The 7,246-nt window shown below is 65.3% G+C and overlaps 1 pseudogene across 1 annotated transcript; it reads left to right on the top strand.

Moving 5' to 3' along the window:
• The first annotated feature begins 3,138 nt into the window (after positions 1 to 3,138).
• On the top strand, positions 3,139 to 4,086 carry LOC306954223 (NAD(P)(+)--arginine ADP-ribosyltransferase 2 pseudogene; annotated as a pseudogene). Its single transcript has one exon. The product of its transcript is annotated as an NAD(P)(+)--arginine ADP-ribosyltransferase 2 pseudogene (transcript).
• The last annotated feature ends 3,160 nt before the right edge of the window (positions 4,087 to 7,246 follow it).

Here is a 7,246-nt window from a genome sequence, read left to right as displayed (position 1 = left end):
TTCAATGCATTCTAGCTGCTCTAAGGATGTGGATGTGGCCCAGCCCGGAGCCCCTGCTCTGCCGGCAGCAGCCCCCAGCGCCCTTCACTCCCTGGGGCTGAGCAAGCAGAGCCCCACTCAGGCTTGGATCTCAGAGCCCCACGGAGCCTTCAGCGCCCCTCTGCTCCCACACGGAGCTCATCCTGGAGCTGATGCAGGAAAACCAGGCAGCCTTGGAGCACTGCTGCCAACTGCTGCGGGCACTGCTGGACTGTGGGGTCTGCTGGGACCCCCAGGGAGCCTCCAGCACAGGAGCCCCCCAGGATCCATTTGTGCATACGGATGGATGTCCTTGGTAGTGGGATGTGGCAGCTGCTGAATGGCGTCACAAAGAGAGAGATGGACAATAATAAGGACACGGATGCAGACAGGGATGGGGGAATGAGCAGGGACAGAAATGGGCGCGTAGAAGAGGAAGCTGATGGGAGCGCCCCAAAGGAGCTGGGCCAGAGCGTCCTGATGGAGCCAGGCAGGAGCAGCCACGGGGCAAAGGGCCCCTTCATCTCCTCCGTCTTCTGCTGCTGGACGAGCCCAGTGAAAGCAGCACGAAGCCGCCCCAGGCCCCACTGCTATCCATGCTGTCCCTGGGATCCCTGGTGTCACGGGGTTCACTCGATCGATCTGTGCCTGTGACAGGGGGGCTTTAGGGCCCTGGCCCCCCAGCCGGCCCCACAAAATGGGAAGGGAAAAGGAAAAGGGGCAGGGAGATGGGAGCTGGGCACGAGGAAGGAGGAAAAGAAACTGCGGCAATGACCTGTGGAGGAAACCTTCTTTGACTGACTGTGGTGTGGCAGTGCAAGATAACACAATATTGTACAATGTGATTGACATGGGGACTAAGAAAGCAAAGAAGACAGGAGAGAGAGAGTTCCTGAGACCGAGGCAAACCTGAAGAGCTTGGAACGGCCAGGAAAGCACCTCCAGCACCCACTGCCATCAGTAAGAGACCAACCCCCACGAAGGGCCAGATCCCGTGGCTTCCCTGATGTACAGGGATGGGCACCTGGACTTGGAGCATTTGCACTTCAACTCCCGCAGCTCTGCATGGTGTTATGATGGGGAATTCTGAAAACCAGAACACATAAAGCCATGACAACCGGCTGCATCTTCTTTCTTTCCTTCTCTTCCTCTCCCTCCCTCTCCTCCCTCACGAGCCCTGGCCTGGCACACAAGTGGCCACTCTCATCCCTCACACTCCTGCAGAGCCACAAACAGAGCCAGGGCCAGAGCCAGCCCTGAGCCCCAGCCCTGAGCGCCCCAAAGGAGCTGGACCAGAGCGTCCAGATGGAGGCAGGTGGGATCAGCCCTATGGATCCGTGCAGAAACATCCGTGTGGATCCATGGACACCAAGCCGAGTGGTGTGGTTGACGCAGTGGAAGGAAGGGATGCCATCCAGAGGCACTCCAGCAGTCCTGAAGGGGGGGCCTGGCAGAATCTAATGAGGTTCAGCACAGCAAAGTGCAAGGATTGGCATTTGGGCCGGGGAATCCCAGCATCCATACAGACTGGAAGGAGCCGCCCTTGAGAGCAGCCCTGCAGAGAAGGACCTGGGGTCCTGGTGGATGAAAAGCGGAACATGAGCCAGCAGTGTGCATTGCAGCTGGGAAAGCAAACGGGATCCTGGGCTCCAGCAGCAGAGGGGTGGCAGCAGGGACAGGGAGGTGATCGTCCCCCTCTGCTCTGCCCTCGTGAGGCCCCATCTGCAGCACTGCGTCCAGGGCTGGAGCCCCCAGCACAAGAAAGACAGGGAGCTGTTGGAGAGGGTGCAGAGGAGCCACAGAGATGAGCAGAGGGCTGCAGCACCTCCCTGCAAAGACAGGCTGAGGGAGCTGGGCTTGTTCAGCATGGAGAAGAGAAGCTGCGGGGTGACCTCAGTGCAGCCTGCAGTGCCTGAAGGGAGCCTGCAGACAGGAGGGGAGGCAGCTCTGTGAAAGGGGAGATGGCAGCAGGACAAGGGGAAATGGTTTGGAGTTGAGGCAGAGCAGATGGAGGTTGTTTAACAGGACATGATGATAACGGTGATAGCGCAGTGCAAAGAAATGTCTTTGCTCTCACAGCCTCTGCTCAGGTCTGCTGCTATCTCAGCCCTCTGGAACGAGACCCAGCAGCAGTAGCACTGCTGTGCTTTAAGCCAGCAGCAGCTCTGCAGCACTCGGCTGTTTGCTCACTGCCGCACTGTGGGTTTGCGGTGAGCATTGATGCAGACAGAAGTGTGAAAAGTGCCCAGGTGAGAGGGACAGTTTGGTGAGAAAAAGATGACAAAGGAAATAAGATGTGTGACGCAGAAAGAAACACCTCAGCAGATGCTGCTGGGGGGGCACAGCCCGTCCCCCAGGGCCAAGTGCCCAGCTCACAGCACGGCGCCCTGTGCTGCAGGATCTGCCTTGGGCCTTTGGAGCAGCCGGCCCGGCTCTGTGCCCTGCAGCTCCTGCTGCAGCCCAGACTCCCCGCAGGCAGAGCAGCCCTTACGTTGTCGGAAGCCCCGCTCGCCCCAAACACAACACGCGGCACCCGACCGGCTCCTAGGAAGTCCATCAGCTCCATCCCACCCAGCCCAGCTCAGCGGGTCCAGCGCCAGCTGCCGGGAGCCCCTCTGCACCGAGGGCTGCGGAGCCAGAGCCGCTCATCTCAGCACCCGTGGGACCGCGAACCACACGTGCACCAAGGCCAGGGGGATGGCTCAACACGGACATTTCCTGGGGGAAGTCCTCGCAACCACTTGGCCACAACCGGGCAGTTTGGGGTGCTTGCGGGTGAGTTACGCAGGGCACGCGGGCTGGGGCTGCTCTACAAAGTCGGAGCCCAGCTCCGGGTGTCCTGCAGCTGCATCACGCCGTGGGTCCTGCCTGAAGCAGAGCAAAGGTAACAGCGTGCTGCAGCTCCAGGGCTGCTCCCGGCTGCTGGGCTGCGCTGGGGAACCTTCTTGTCTGCAGCAGGGAATGGCAGCCGTGGGCCGGAGGCCGGGGGCAGCGGGGGGGGGCAGAGCCCAGCAGCCCTGGATGGGACGCAGGCTGGGGTGCTTCTCTGTGCTGTCAGGGGGGTCCGTTGGGTCCTGAGGTCCCCGCGATGCATCTGCTCTGCTTCTCCCTGCAGCCCCCGCCGCCGCTCCCCGCAGCCAGCTCCCACTCATGGAGCTCCTCGCCCTGTGCTGGGTGCTGCTGGCCGGCACCTTGCTCAGCACGTCGGCCGCCAGCAGCGCCCTGCATGACGGAGACCTCGACCCCACGGAGATAGAGATGGACATGGCCCCCGACTCCTTCGATGACCAATACGACGGCTGTGAGGACAGCATGTGGGAAGAGCTACAGGAGGTGAACCGTTCAGAGTTCGGCACGAATGCCAAGTATGCAGGCACCTGGAGGAAGGCAGCTGCGGAATGGCAGAAGTGCTGTGGCTGCCACACTCAGTGCCCACAGCTGAGTCAGGATCTGGCCATCGCCGTGCTGGCGTACAGTGCTGCAGGTGCGATGTACAACAGGTTCAACGCAGCCACACGTCAGGGCGGACTCTCCCACCAGCACTACATGCAGTCGTATCACTTCAAGACGCTGCACTTCCTCCTGACCCAGGCGCTGCAGGCTCTGCGAAGATGCAATCCCAACCAATGTTACAACGTCTACCGCGGCGTGCGGGGCATCCGCTTCACAGCCGAAAAAGGCAAAACTGTGCGCTTCGGCCAGTTCACCTCCACCTCCCTAAACAAGAGTGCTGCAGAGGCGTTTGGGAAAGATACTTTCTTTGAGATCAAGACCTGCCATGGTGCCCCCATCAATCCATTCTCCTTCTACCCCCGGGAGGATGAAGTCCTCATCCCACCCTTTGAAGTCTTTGAGGTCACCGACTTCTCCACCGACGATGGCAGAAACCAAATCAAACTCGTCTCTAAAGAGACGGAGAGCAACTACAACTGTGAGCTTCTAAATGACCAGGGTGGGCAGTGGGGTCGGGGCCACCAGGAGGTGGGGCTGGGGCTCAGCCGAGGGCCGGCTCTGCCCCCCCTGCCCTGCCCCAAACGTGCCAGACGGGGATGGGGGCACAGAGGGTGACCCCATGCCAGCAGCTCTGGAAGGAAGGGGACGGGGAGCGTGGAGGCGAAGGGAACATCTCAGTTTGTGGGGAGTGGGGACCTGGGGAGCTGGGGAGCTGGGGAGGTGGGGAGCTGGGGCTGGGGGGTGGGGAGATGGGAAGCTGGAGCAGCTTAGAGCTCTGCGAAGCTGTGCAGGGGCAGGGCAGCAGCAGAACCCAAGGGTGGGGATGGGGAGAGACGTGCGCCCAAGGGCCGGCGGCGTGCAGAACTGTGCTGCTCCGTGCGTGTGCCGGAGCCAGGCTGCGCCTCATCCCACAGCTGGTGCCCTCTTCTTCTTTCTCGCATTAAACCTCGAGCATCAGCACGTCGGTGCCGTGTGTGTGGCAGGGCTGCGTTCCGGTCCCGGCGGGACCTGGGAGCGTGTGGGGACCCGGGTCTGCCCGCGATTGAGGCGGCCGCGTGGGCCCCGGGCTGTGGGGCGGCTCAACCCGCAGTGCTGCCCCGATCCCGCTGCGCGGTGCTGAGCGCTGCGGGCCCCAATGCCGTGCGGCCGAGGACGGGTCCGGAGGTGTCGCAGCCGAGGCCCTTCGCTGGGCACCACGAGGGCTTCCGGGCCCCAACCCACAACAGCGCAGACCGCTTTCGGAGAGGATGACTCGCGCTTTTCACGCCTTGCGGAGAAGGCTGCTTCCTGCGGGGCCGGCCGCGCTCTGCACGGCTCCTCCGCCGCTGGGCTCTGCCCCTCACGCCGCCTCGAGCCCTGCAGCTCTCCGTGCGCAGCTCCCCAGCCCCCTCCCACAGCCCGCCGCGCTCCCCAGCACCGGCCGCATCCTGGAGCCGAGAGCCCCGCAGCCCCCGGGCCGGCTGGTGGCGAGGGGCTGCGGGCTGTGCCGACGCGGTGCAGCGTGGCACCGCGCACAGAGCCGCCCCGTGCCCGTGCAGGCTGTCCCGATGCATCCCTCGTGCGCCTGCAGCTGCCTGCCTGCACGGCTCTGCCGCTCGCAGCTCGCCTCCGTGCCCGGCCGTGGCTGCAGGGACCGGCACGGCATCGGGCACCCGCCGGCCTGGCGCCAGCACGGGGTCTGCCGTGACCCCGCCGAGGCCGGAGCCCCTTCGCCTGCGCCGAGACCCCAGAACGCGGCCAGAGCCCTAAACGAGCACCCAGCAATTAGCGCTGCCAGGAGCTCTGCGGGCGCTTCTGATGGTCGGCGCAGAGCTGCTACCTGCGCCGCCCCGCTCTCGGGGCTCTTCTCATCTGCGGGAAGGAGAAGGGCTGGGCTCGGCAGCAGGGATGGGGGTGGCAGCAGCGCCCCGCTCCCGCCCCGCTGTCCCTGGCGATGTCCCCCCGCAGCGCCCCCCCAGCTCTGCTGTCCCTGTCCCGCTGCTGTTCCCGCTGTCCCCACTGCTGCGCGGCGCTGCCCAGCAGGCGCCGGGGGCCCTGCAAGCGGAGCCGCCGAACAGGACAGGGGCCGAAGCAGAAGTGCCTGCTTGCTTTCTGCTTGCTTTCATTCTGCGCACTCTGGAGGTGCTGCGGTGAGGCCGCGGCCCTCTGCTGTCCTGCAGGAGCAAAGCCCCAGTGCGGGGCAATTCCTGCAGCCCGGGAGCTCCAGGGCCAGCAGGCGGGGAGGGGCTGCGGGGTGGGTTTCTGAGAGCCCGGTCCCCGTGTGCCACAGCTGGGGGCCTGCAGGAGCTCAGCTGGCAGTGCCAAGAGCAGAGCGGGCCACGTTCCTCCTGCGCAAGCGACGGAGCATCACCGGAGCACCACGAGTGGAGGAGCATCGCTGTGATCATGGAGAGCCCCACTGGCATCCCTGGTCCCCCAGTTGCTGCTGCTTCCTCCTCCTCTTCCTCTCTCTGCTCCTTCCCCGATCCCTCTCCCGGCACACTGGCAGTGTTGGTCACTCGTGTCCCTCTGAACACACTGGAGCCAGAGCCAGCCCTGAGCCCCAGCCCTGAGCCCCTGCTCTGCCGGCAGCAGCCCCCAGCCCCCTTCACTCCCTGGGGCTGAGCAAGCAGAGCCCCACTCAGGCTTGGATCTCAGAGCCCCACGGAGCCTTCAGCGCCCCACTGCTCCCACACGGAGCTCATCCTGGAGCTGCTCTGTGTCATACGGGAAAACCAGGCAGCCTTGGTGCACCGCTGCCAACTGCTGCGGGCACTGCTGGGGCGCTGGGGTCTGCTGGGACCCCCAGGGAACCTCCAGCACAGGAGCCACCAGCACAGGAGCCGCCCAGGATCCATCTGCGTGTATGGATGGATGTCCTTGGTGCCGGCACGTCGCAGCTCCCAGGTGGGAGCATCAGCATGGACAGTGGCGACGCTGCTCGGCCACAGCCGTTCCCCCACCTCTGCAGGTCTTGGCGTCAGGGCCGTGGGCCAGGGCTCCGCTGGGGTCGTGGGCGCAGCCCCGGCCGCTCGGGTCCCCCCGCCGCCGCCCCTCCCCGCTCCGCGCCCCCTGCCCCCCTCCTCCCCCGCGGCCCAAAGCAAAAGGCACCGGGCGTGTCGAGGCAGCGCCGGGAGGGGACGAACAACGGGAGGCGGGGAAGCGGCCGGCCGAGCGCGGAGCGCCGCCAGCCCGGGAGCGCAGCCCGTCCTCGGTGGCCCTCCGTTGGGACGGGGGCGAGCGTCGGAACGGAGAAGGAAGAGAAGCGGAGCTGCTGGGAGGAGATGGAGCGTCCGTGCTGGCGCGGAAGCGGAGGGAGAAACAGCGCTGCTCGTCGGCGCGGGGAGATTTGCTCGTGCTGCCGCGCGGGGACGGACGGCGCTGAGCTCCGAGCGGGGCCGCGACCGCCGCCCGATGGGGCGCAGCCTTTCCCCCAGCGCCAGCCGGCCTGCCGTGGTGCAGCGCCGCGCCGCGTGGAGCCTCTGGGTGCCAGCGGAGAGCAGGGCTCAGAACTGCCGCGAGGGGCTGTGGGGCCGTGAGGGGCTGTAGGGCAATGACAGGCTGTAGGGCCATGAGGAGCTGTAGGGCCATGAGGAGCCCTAAGAGGCTGTAGGGCCATGAGGAGCTGTGGGGCCCCGAGGAGCCATGAGAGGCTGTAGGGCCATGAACCTCCGCCCCACCTCTGCTGCTCTGGGTCGAACACCCCCATGGACCCCAGCTGCGCCTCCCCCATTTGGCCCTCCAGACCCTTCCCCATCTCCGCAGCCCTCCTCTGTCCTGTCCCACACTCTGTGCA

This window comes from Tetrao urogallus, assembly GCF_951394365.1.
Source record: "Tetrao urogallus genome assembly, chromosome: 1".
Taxonomy (NCBI): domain Eukaryota; kingdom Metazoa; phylum Chordata; class Aves; order Galliformes; family Phasianidae; genus Tetrao; species Tetrao urogallus.
This window is presented reverse-complemented; position numbering and strand designations above follow the sequence as displayed.